At 40.1% G+C, this 12,503-nt stretch overlaps 1 protein-coding gene across 1 annotated transcript in view; it reads right to left on the bottom strand.

The window, feature by feature from the left end:
• The window catches only part of LOC307135108 (complement C1q-like protein 2), a 26,358-nt gene extending 14,383 nt beyond the window's left edge, over window positions 1–11,975 (bottom strand). The window contains exons 1-2 of the mRNA XM_079831288.1: window positions 11,689–11,975; window positions 7,311–7,450 (exon numbers count right to left, since the gene is read on the bottom strand). The gene's annotated coding sequence lies outside the window, so the exon portion shown is untranslated. The remainder of the gene's footprint in view (window positions 1–7,310; window positions 7,451–11,688) is intronic.
• Between the last annotated feature and the right edge of the window lie 528 nt (window positions 11,976–12,503).

Below are 12,503 nucleotides of genomic sequence, written 5' to 3'. Positions count from 1 at the left end.
CCGCTCTAGTATGATTTGCCCCAGTTTACCCCGTTCTAGTATGATTTGCCCGAGTTTACCCCGCGCTAGTATGATTTGCCCCAGTTTACCCCGATCTAGTATGATTTGCCCCAGTTTACCCAGCTCTAGTATGATTTACCCCAGTTTACCCCGCTCTAGTATGATTTGCCCCAGTTTACCCCGTGCTAGTATGATTTGCCCCAGTTTACCCCGCTCTAGTATGATTTGCCCCAGTTTACCCCGCTCTAGAATGATTTGCCCCAGTTTACCCCGCTCTAGTATGATTTGCCCCAGTTTACCCCGCTCTAGAATGATTTGCCCCAGTTTACCCCGCTCTAGTATGATTTGCCCCAGTTTACCCAGCTCTAGTATGATTTGCCCCAGTTTACCCCGCTCTAGAATGATTTGCCCCAGTTTACCCCGTGCTAGTATGATTTGCCCCAGTTTACCCCGCTCTAGAATGATTTGCCCCAGTTTACCCCGCTCTAGTATGATTTGCCCCAGTTTACCCAGCTCTAGTATGATTTGCCCCAGTTTACCCCGCTCTAGAATGATTTGCCCCAGTTTACCCCGCTCTAGTATGATTTGCCCCAGTTTACCCAGCTCTAGTATGATTTGCCCCAGTTTACCCCGCTCTAGAATGATTTGCCCCAGTTTACCCCGCTCTAGTATGATTTGCCCCAGTTTACCCCGCTCTAGAATGATTTGCCCCAGTTTACCCCGCTCTAGTATGATTTGCCCCAGTTTACCCAGCTCTAGTATGATTTGCCCCAGTTTACCCCGCTCTAGAATGATTTGCCCCAGTTTACCCCGCTCTAGTATGATTTGCCCCAGTTTACCCCGTGCTAGTATGATTTGCCCCAGTTTACCCCGCTCTAGTATGATTTGCCCCAGTTTACCCCGCTCTAGAATGATTTGCCCCAGTTTACCCCGCTCTAGTATGATTTGCCCCAGTTTACCCAGCTCTAGTATGATTTGCCCCAGTTTACCCCGCTCTAGAATGATTTGCCCCAGTTTACCCCGTGCTAGTATGATTTGCCCCAGTTTACCCCGCTCTAGAATGATTTGCCCCAGTTTACCCCGCTCTAGTATGATTTGCCCCAGTTTACCCAGCTCTAGTATGATTTGCCCCAGTTTACCCCGCTCTAGAATGATTTGCCCCAGTTTACCCCGCTCTAGTATGATTTGCCCCAGTTTACCCCGTGCTAGTATGATTTGCCCCAGTTTACCCCGCTCTAGTATGATTTGCCCCAGTTTACCCAGCTCTAGTATGATTTGCCCCAGTTTACCCCGCTCTAGAATGATTTGCCCCAGTTTACCCCGTGCTAGTATGATTTGCCCCAGTTTACCCCGCTCTAGAATGATTTGCCCCAGTTTACCCCGCTCTAGTATGATTTGCCCCAGTTTACCCAGCTCTAGTATGATTTGCCCCAGTTTACCCCGCTCTAGAATGATTTGCCCCAGTTTACCCCGCTCTAGTATGATTTGCCCCAGTTTACCCCGTGCTAGTATGATTTGCCCCAGTTTACCCCGTGCTAGTATGATTTGCCCCAGTTTACCCCGCTCTAGAATGATTTGCCCCAGTTTACCCCGTTCTAATATGATAGATAGATAGATAGATAGATAGATAGATAGATAGATAGATAGATAGATAGATAGATAGATAGATAGATAGATAGATAGATAGATAGATAGATAGATAGATAGATAGATAGATGATAGATAGATAGATAGATAGATAGATAGATAGATAGATAGATAGATAGATAGATAGATAGATAGATAGAAATAGTCAGATGATAGATAGATAGATAGATAGATAGATAGATAGATAGATAGATAGATAGATAGATAGATAGATAGATAGATAGATAGATAGATAGATAGATAGATAGATAGAAATAGTCAGATGATAGATAGATAGATAGATAGATAGATAGATAGATAGATAGATAGATAGATAGATAGATAGATAGATAGATAGATAGATAGATAGATAGATAGATAGATAGATAGATAGATAGATAGATAGATAGATAGATAGATAGATAGATAGAAATAGTCAGATGATAGATAGATAGATAGATAGATAGATAGATAGATAGATAGATAGATAGATAGATAGATAGATGATAGATAGATAGATAGATAGATAGATAGATAGATAGATAGATAGATAGATAGATAGATAGATAGATAGATAGATAGAAATAGTCAGATGATAGATAGATAGATAGATAGATAGATAGATAGATAGATAGATAGATAGATAGATAGATAGATAGATAGATAGATAGATAGATAGATAGATAGATAGATAGATAGATAGATAGATAGAAATAGTCAGATGATAGATAGATAGATAGATAGATAGATAGATAGATAGATAGATAGATAGATAGATAGATAGATAGATAGATAGATAGATAGATAGATAGATAGATAGATAGATAGATAGATGAGTTTAATGAGTCTCTATGGCTCAGATGTATTTCACAGAATGTCAGTTGGAGTGAGTCTGGGCTTCAGTGTGTAGATTTGAATTTTTGACAGTTGGACAGTTTGAAAATCTGAACATTCCGTCAATGTTAAGTCTATGGGAGTTTTTCCGAGTTTTAATCGTCATTTTTAGGAAAACCGTGAGTCGGATCAGTTAGAAAAGATATAGCAACGCGAGTCAGACTAGTTTGAAGATCTGAGCCGAGTTTGGAGTTTGTAGAGTTAAAGCTCTAGGAGGAGTTAGAGTCAGAAATTTGAGTAAGAAAAATAATAATAATAACTAGATAAAAAAGTTCGTCGAGACAAACTTTAAGTTGGCTTGGAAAAGCTAGACCAGAAAGTTTGAAATAGTTTGAAAAGTTTGAAATAAATAGTTTGAAATAGTTTGAAAAGTTTAAAGTTTGAAATAGTTTGAGTTTTAGTAGTTTAGATAGATAGATCTAGTATGATTTACCCCGTTCTAGTATGATTTGCCCCAGTTTACCCCGTGCTAGTATGATTTGCCCCAGTTTACCCCGCTCTAGTATGATTTGCCCCAGTTTACCCCGCTCTAGTATGATTTGCCCCAGTTTACCCCGCTCTAGAATGATTTGCCCCAGTTTACCCCGCTCTAGTATGATTTGCCCCAGTTTACCCCGCTCTAGAATGATTTGCCCCAGTTTACCCCGCTCTAGTATGATTTGCCCCAGTTTACCCAGCTCTAGAATGATTTGCCCCAGTTTACCCCGTGCTAGTATGATTTGCCCCAGTTTACCCCGCTCTAGTATGATTTGCCCCAGTTTACCCCGCTCTAGTATGATTTGCCCCAGTTTACCCCGCTCTAGTATGATTTGCCCCAGTTTACCCCGCTCTAGAATGATTTGCCCCAGTTTACCCCGCTCTAGTATGATTTGCCCCAGTTTACCCCGCTCTAGAATGATTTGCCCCAGTTTACCCCGCTCTAGTATGATTTGCCCCAGTTTACCCAGCTCTAGTATGATTTGCCCCAGTTTACCCCGCTCTAGAATGATTTGCCCCAGTTTACCCCGTGCTAGTATGATTTGCCCCAGTTTACCCCGCTCTAGTATGATTTGCCCCAGTTTACCCCGCTCTAGTATGATTTGCCCCAGTTTACCCCGCTCTAGTATGATTTGCCCCAGTTTACCCCGCTCTAGTATGATTTGCCCCAGTTTACCCCGCTCTAGAATGATTTGCCCCAGTTTACCCCGTTCTAGTATGATTTGCCCCAGTTTACCCAGTTCTAGTATGATTTGCCCCAGTTTACCCAGTTCTAGTATGATTTGCCCCAGTTTACCCAGTTCTAGTATGATTTGCCCCAGTTTACCCCGCTCTAGTATGATTTGCCCCAGTTTACCCAGTTCTAGTATGATTTGCCCCAGTTTACCCAGTTCTAGTATGATTTGCCCCAGTTTACCCAGTTCTAGTATGATTTGCCCCAGTTTACCCAGTTCTAGTATGATTTGCCCCAGTTTACCCAGTTCTAGAATGATTTGCCCCAGTTTACCCCGTTCTAGTATGATTTGCCCCAGTTTACCCAGTTCTAGTATGATTTGCCCCAGTTTACCCAGTTCTAGTATGATTTGCCCCAGTTTACCCAGTTCTAGTATGATTTGCCCCAGTTTACCCCGCTCTAGTATGATTTGCCCCAGTTTACCCCGTTCTAGTATGATTTGCCCCAGTTTACCCCGCTCTAGAATGATTTGCCCCAGTTTACCCAGTTCTAGTATGATTTGCCCCAGTTTACCCCGCTCTAGTATGATTTGCCCCAGTTTACCCCGATCTAGTATGATTTACCCCAGTTTACCCCGCTCTAGAATGATTTGCCCCAGTTTACCCCGTTCTAGTATGATTTGCCCCAGTTTACCCCGCTCTAGAATGATTTGCCCCAGTTTACCCCGCTCTAGTATGATTTGCCCCAGTTTACCCCGTTCTAGTATGATTTGCCCCAGTTTACCCAGTTCTAGTATGATTTACCCCAGTTTACCCCGCTCTAGAATGATTTGCCCCAGTTTACCCCGTTCTAGTATGATTTGCCCCAGTTTACCCCGCTCTAGAATGATTTGCCCCAGTTTACCCCGCTCTAGTATGATTTGCCCCAGTTTACCCCGTTCTAGTATGATTTGCCCCAGTTTACCCCGCTCTAGTATGATTTGCCCCAGTTTACCCAGTTCTAGTATGATTTGCCCCAGTTTACCCCGCTCTAGTATGATTTGCCCCAGTTTACCCCGTTCTAGTATGATTTGCCCCAGTTTACCCAGCTCTAGTATGATTTGCCCCAGTTTACCCCGTGCTAGTATGATTTGCCCGAGTTTACCCCGCGCTAGTATGATTTGCCCCAGTTTACCCAGCTCTAGTATGATTTGCCCCAGTTTACCCCGTGCTAGTATGATTTGCCCCAGTTTACCCCGCTCTAGTATGATTTGCCCCAGTTTACCCCGCTCTAGAATGATTTGCCCCAGTTTACCCCGCTCTAGTATGATTTGCCCCAGTTTACCCCGCTCTAGAATGATTTGCCCCAGTTTACCCCGCTCTAGTATGATTTGCCCCAGTTTACCCAGCTCTAGTATGATTTGCCCCAGTTTACCCCGCTCTAGAATGATTTGCCCCAGTTTACCCCGTGCTAGTATGATTTGCCCCAGTTTACCCCGCGTTAGTATGATTTGCCCCAGTTTACCCCGCTCTAGAATGATTTGCCCCAGTTTACCCCGTGCTAGTATGATTTGCCCCAGTTTACCCCGCTCTAGAATGATTTGCCCCAGTTTACCCCGCGTTAGTATGATTTGCCCCAGTTTACCCCGCTCTAGAATGATTTGCCCCAGTTTACCCCGTGCTAGTATGATTTGCCCCAGTTTACCCCGCTCTAGAATGATTTGCCCCAGTTTACCCCGCTCTAGAATGATTTGCCCCAGTTTACCCCGTGCTAGTATGATTTGCCCCAGTTTACCCCGCGTTAGTATGATTTGCCCCAGTTTACCCCGCTCTAGAATGATTTGCCCCAGTTTACCCCGTGCTAGTATGATTTGCCCCAGTTTACCCCGCTCTAGAATGATTTGCCCCAGTTTACCCCGCTCTAGAATGATTTGCCCCAGTTTACCCCGCTCTAGAATGATTTGCCCCAGTTTACCCCGTTCTAATATGATAGATAGATAGATGATAGATAGATAGATAGATAGATAGATAGATAGATAGATAGATAGATAGATAGATAGATAGATAGATAGATAGATAGATAGATAGATAGATAGATAGATAGATAGAAATAGTCAGATGATAGATAGATAGATAGATAGATAGATAGATAGATAGATAGATAGATAGATAGATAGATAGATAGATAGATAGATAGATAGATAGATAGATAGATAGATAGATAGATAGATAGATAGATGAGTTTAATGAGTCTCTATGGCTCAGATGTATTTCATAGAATGTCAGTTGGAGTGAGTCTGGGCTTCAGTGTGTAGATTTGAATTTTTGACAGTTGGACAGTTTGAAAATCTGAACATTCCGTCAATGTTAAGTCTATGGGAGTTTTTCCGAGTTTTAATCGTCATTTTTAGGAAAACCGTGAGTCGGATCAGTTAGAAAAGATATAGCAACGCGAGTCAGACTAGTTTGAAGATCTGAGCCGAGTTTGGAGTTTGTAGAGTTAAAGCTCTAGGAGGAGTTAGAGTCAGAAATTTGAGTAAGAAAAATAATAATAATAATAATAATAATAAGTTTATTAGGATTTCAGTAAGTTGGCTCTTCCAAGCCAACTTAATAAATACACAAAACAATGCAACAACAGTGCCACTTTGCATCTTATCTTTCATTTTGATCTTGCACAGGAACTCAAACCAAAGTTCATATAAACCTCATAAAGTCTCTACTTCTTGTGCTTACATAATATTCACAAAGCTTAAAACAGTGCTACACAAATAGATAAACAATCTCAGAACTTTTCTCAATGTATATTTAAAATACATTTGAATGGTGAATGGTGAATGCTGTGTAGTGACAAGCCTTGTGAATTTATTTGTCCCAAAAAATTTGGTTTCGAGTAGAAAAGTGGCAGTGAAAGGTTGAAACAAAAAATCCCCCAAAAATTCATATTATGAACCGCAAACACACCAAGAGCCAAACAAGATGGGTAGGAAATCCATGGAACTACAAGCTACTTCACATGTGCCATCTAATTCCCATGAGGCATCGACAAACAAAAGACCAAGAAGAAAGCTGTTAGTTTTGTTGAATTCCACTGAAGCAGCGTTCAGAGCCAGACTATTGATTGACTGTAAATGGAACTATTTAGCCAAAGTTGAGTTTTATTGTCTGTATTTGAGCTATTTTACAAAATCTAGCACAAAAAATTATACAATGACACTGCTGTTTTTTTCTGTAAACTATTCTTTATTTAAGTTGAGCGTGCTAGTGTGTGCCAGGGTCAGTCGAGATCCCACTGTCGCTATTGCGGCTTCCTCAAGACCAACGGCCAGGGATTTTTTTGGCCACCCAATACCTTGGTCCAAAGTGGGCCAACTGGGGCTTGAGGTGTGGTCATGAACAAAGGCGGAGTTTTCCTGAGTCAGGAGACGGTCAAGACCGCTGCTCATTTTCCATGTTTTCACATCAGGCTAACCTCGATATTTAAGACATTTAAAAAAAAAATTCCACTCAAAATACCAGTGTTCAGACACCAGCGAGTGACCATGACCAGATTAATGTTTTTTTAATCTGGTAATTTTAACTCGTTGTAATGTTATGCTGATGAAAAACAGTAATAGCTAAAAACACAAACTTCCACTATGCTTCTTCTATCTGAAATGTACCTCAGTAAATGCCTCTTTGGCTCTTGCATGTTCTCCCCGGCCGCCGCCGCGGTCAGAGGCTAGATTAAACCAACGGTTGGCGTAAGAATCAATTTCAGTATCTGCTGCACTGATGGAGGGCTGGTTACTCCTTACAGCTCCTGTTGAGAAAAAAATATGTGCAATAAACATCTCCAACTTCCCCAGACTAATAAGCTCCTGATTGATAGTTCTTCTGTAATGTAAATCAGTTAAGGGATTTAAATATTAATTTAAAGGGATAGTTCACCCAAAAATGACAATTTGCTATTGATTTATTCACTCTCAGGCCATTCAAGATGTAGGCAGGGGCGGACTGGCCATCGGGAGCACCGGGAGTTTCCCTGGTGGGCCACTGGACAAAGTGGGCCGGCCCGTTGCTACGTAAAACATGAAGAATGAATAATAGTAAATGTACGTAGCCTAGTCTATAGACAAAAATGTCCGCTGTAAAAAACTTAGGCAGAGTTGCGCACACACAACTAAGGTGCCGAACGGAAATCCATGTACTACCACTTTTAAGTATGCCCTCTAGTTTCACAGCAAAGCTACATGGTAATGCACTTGATATGTGAGATCAAGACACTGGATGCTGAATTGACTATAGTTTACATACAGACAATACTGATAATTTAATCCGGTAACACTTTATTTTAAGGCTCCAGAATAATGCATTAGTTAAGCATTAATTAAGGGTTAACTTGTTCACAACTAAGCATTAGTTAAGCACGAACACACTAGTAATTAATTATTAACTTTACATTTAAAGGGTCCGTAATTATGCATTAGTTAAACTAGTAATTAATGATTTGCTTGTTCACAATTATGCATTAGTTAAGCATGGACACAATAATTATTAATGGTTAATTTAACATTACAGTAAGGGCATATTAGACATTATTTACAAATTAATAAGCCATATATTATTTTTCTGTAGCTATGTAATTATATATCTGTATTTTTTGTTAAATTAACTGAACAATAAGCTAGTAATTATGTTTAATTACTGCTGATTTTGCCGTTATAAATTGCTAAAATAGAGTAATAAAGACAATTTGAGCCCCTATTCTGAAGTGAAAGTTTTATTCTCATTAATTATTGCACTTATTGAATGATATTTAAGTTAATTAACCAGAATAAGCCAATAATTAAGCATAACTACCATTAATACAGTACTAATAAAGACAATTTGACCCCCTATTCTAAAGTGAAAGTTTAATCCTCATTAATTATGGAACTTATTCAGTGATATTTAAGTTTTATTGACCAGAATAAGCAGCTTTTACGGACACAAAACATACTTTTGTTGTATATGTATAAATGGTTTAAGGTAAGGTTAAAATTGAAAGAAACGTATAATGTATTACAGAAAAAAAACCCGGAAAATATATTTTATAGCATGAAAAAAGATGTACAATTCCCCTTTTACCATTTTATAGATACATGTTATATCCCTAAACCCAAACATAACAAACAGAGAATAAAAACTGACAATACAACTTAATGAGCAGAAATGTTTTGGAAAATTTAAATTTTAGTAACAATATAGCATTACAATTATATGAGCCACTAATCTCACTCAAACCTCTAAACCTAAGTTACACATAACCATTTCTTAAAAGTATGTAACGTTAGGGTGAACTTATAAAGAAAAAACATAACAAAAGTGTAATCACAATAATTTCTTTATTGTGAAAATGTCAAAAGCGGTACCAGTAGTAGTCCAAATGACGATGTGTTGCAGTCGGAGTCTTCTCTGGCAATATAGATAATTTAAGTTATTTAATTTAAGCTTCACTCCACTATTTGAAGGCGCGCGCGTTTCTCATTCAAACACTAAAACACAACATGTCGCAATCTGTGACGAAGCAGGCGAGAGCCAATGAGCGTTTGAAGATCGCTGGATAAAGATCATCGTATGGATTCTAAAGCTGTGGATTACAGCAAACAAATTAAATTGGTGTATTTTGTGAATTTATGTTGCGTTTTGGTGTACTTTCTAGTCATTGTGTCCACGGCAAACAAAATAAGTATTACATGATAAAGGTATGATACACAGTTAAATTAAGTAACCCTGAGTGATCAATAAATAAAATAAAAATAAATAAATTATTAAAACAACGAAAGTTTTGCCAGAATTGTGAAATTTCTCTTTTTAACTGCCGAAACAACAATAAACGCTAAACTGGCAGTTTTTTTTTTAGCTAAACATGTTCACAGCAAATTAAAACTAGAAACGGCTGAAATGTTTGAAAACACTTGTACCCTACCCGATCGAAAAAAATCCATTCTTTCACTCTGCTTGTGTGCGTTTGAGTCTTTTCGAATTGTGTGCGGGGAAAACCAACTTGTAAACGTTGGCCGGCTGCAGTGCGCTCTTAAACTTGCCCGTTTTAAGTGGAAAGCCATGTTTGTTGTTGATGAGTGCTAGGACATGAGCTGTTGGCACAACTTGCATTTTCCTTTTTTGGATCATCTTTTACCATTTCAAAGTGCATCCACACTTTAGAGTTTCTTATAGGGCTCGGGCGTCTGACGTCATTACTTGGCGTGGCGGCCATGTTGATGGCCTCCTTTACTTCTACTCGGACTACTACGCACTGTTTATAGACGTACTCCCTCTCAGTCGTGTGTCTTAATTTGATTAATTTGGCGTCAAAAATGGATTAACTTTCCACCGCTTTCCTGCTTGGAGGCGCAACCACGGAGACCAAGTATCCGAGGTAACAAAGAGTCGTCGGCTTTCACAAAAGGGCGCTGTCAGCTGGATGCAAGAGATGTGGGGAGCACAAGAAAAAATGCCCACCTCCGAATTCACGTGTAAAGGGTGATTGGAACCGTCCGCAACAAGTACACTATTTTGTCAGATAAAGTACCGATTCACATGGTGTTGCCAAGCAAGGACGAAGACGATAAGATTGTGTCTGTATGTTGTGCTCTGACAAACATGAGCCCTAGTGTTGTGCTGAAATAAATGTGCATTAAATACAGCCATAAGTGTCTGTTGCATCCATAACCACAATCTTCACAATAAATATACTTAAATCAGTATAATGTGCAAAAGCAAGAAGAGTCACGCAATCGCAATAACCGTATAATGTGCAAAAGCAAGAAAAGTCACGCAATCGCAATAGGGCTCGGGCGCTGCGTTGCATTCTGGGACGTGGCGGCCATGTTGATGGCCTCGCGAATGTAAACATACAGCAAATCGAACGAGGAGAAGCAGAGTTGGGAGAAAGAAAAACTATGTTAAAATCCCGAAAAGGATGTGGAATTTACCGGGATACGTTAAATAGGGAAGCCAGGGACCGGTATATGGACAAAATTTGAACTATTAACGGTTTGGATTCATATGAAATTTGCAGTTCACAAATGGATGGGTTCAGGAGCTGCAGATCATGAAGCCTATGTAACGTTAACCTTTTACCTTGAAGCATTCTGCATCGTTCTGTGTTCTCAGGTTGCACTACTTGCAAATAAACACTGAAAAAATCTGATTGTGAGACACTTCTTGCTTTTGCACATTATACGGTTATTGCGATTGCGTGACTCTTCTTGCTTTTTTTGGCAGTTTTTTCTTGAGTGTCGGGGAAAGGGATATAGAATAATGGAATTTAGTATTGATGCGTTTTGACAAAAGCCTTCGTATGAAGCATTAGAATTGTGTCGTAAAGCGGATTTGTACTTAATTGCTGATTATTATGAAATTTCTGTAGTAAAATCAGCTCGTAAGATAGAAGTACGGGACGTGATACAAGCTGCGTTGATTCAACAGGGTTAACAGCAGTTCAAAATCCTGAAAGTGAGGGTAGGAATACAGAGGAAAGTGCAAGTTTAAAAAAAAAAATTACGGTCTATGGTTTCAATGCGGAGCGTGGCGCCGGTGCGCTGTGACTCCATGTCAAGTGCATCATTCTTCACACGGGCTGCGCATCCAGTGGTTATCAAGCCTGTCCTGGAAACCCCAGCCCTGCACATTTTGTGTGTCTCCCTCATTTATCACACCTGATTCAACTCATCAGCTTGTAGAGACTGCAAGAACTAAATTGGGTGTGTCTGATAAGGGAGATATACAAAATGTGCAGGACTGGGGTGTCCAGGACAGGTTTGAGAACCACTGGCATAAGCGCTTTGCTGCTCTATAAAACATTGGAGCCTTTCATATTATAAAACTTTAGCACAATAAAAGATTATTAACAGCCTATCTTGTTCTGTCCTATCTATCATATGTTGCTGCCTCATTAAAAAGTGTACATTTAAAAGAAATGTCTTTTCATTTCATAGTATAATGTTGTATTTTATACACTGGTATAACATCCTAAAACATCCCCATAACCTAACAATCATAATTTGTTCTCACCTGCAGGTTAAAGATGTCAGGCGTTGCTTCAGGGTCCTCGGTGGTGCTTGAACCAGCTCAATCTGAGTTCCAGTGCACTGGGCAGGTTACTAATATAAATATCTAAACCACAACCAATAAAGATATTTTCAGGAAAAAATCACTCTGAGAATTAATTGAAAAGTTTGTGCGAATAACCACAGAATGGTTTCCGTTTTTACTTTAAAAGTTTCAGAATAATACAAAGACAATCATTCAAAAAGGCAAAAATAACAAAACAACGTGTAAGTCTTCACCGAAGCGCGGCCCCAAAGAACAATGTACAAAGCTTTTTATACTTGGCCATATCCTGGGGCGCGGCCTTAAGAAGCTATGACATCATCATCATATAGTAATTCTATATAAGGTAAGCTACTCGCCTTGGACTCAAGCCAACTTAATATTCATCCAAGGCTACCACAACCTTTGCAACAAGCACACATACATCGTCTTTCTTTACAGCGGACACTTGAAGGCTTAATGCGCCGTCAAAACCACACAACTCTTATTATAGCGGAGGGTCAGTTTGAACTTCCCCTTTTCAAAGATGTCATGGTTAGAAATCAGCAAACAGTCAAGCTGTTAAAGAAAACATGTTTAGCTCATTAAAGAGGTACTTCACCGCTGGTGTATTTAAATTGGGTCATTTATGTAGTAGAAATGTGAAATTATTTTAGAAGTTGGTGCATTCTAGACTGAGAAAAGCCAGGAAATGTATTTTTGGCTCATGTGGATGAAAGACAACAACTCCAAGAATGCACTTGACTTCAAGAAACACGCCCCCGGGGGGCACGATC

Source organism: Gobio gobio, assembly GCF_949357685.1.
Source record: "Gobio gobio genome assembly, chromosome: 12".
Lineage (NCBI taxonomy): Eukaryota > Metazoa > Chordata > Actinopteri > Cypriniformes > Gobionidae > Gobio > Gobio gobio.
The sequence above is the reverse complement of the archived record's forward strand: the minus strand, read 5'-3'. Positions and strand labels throughout refer to the sequence as shown.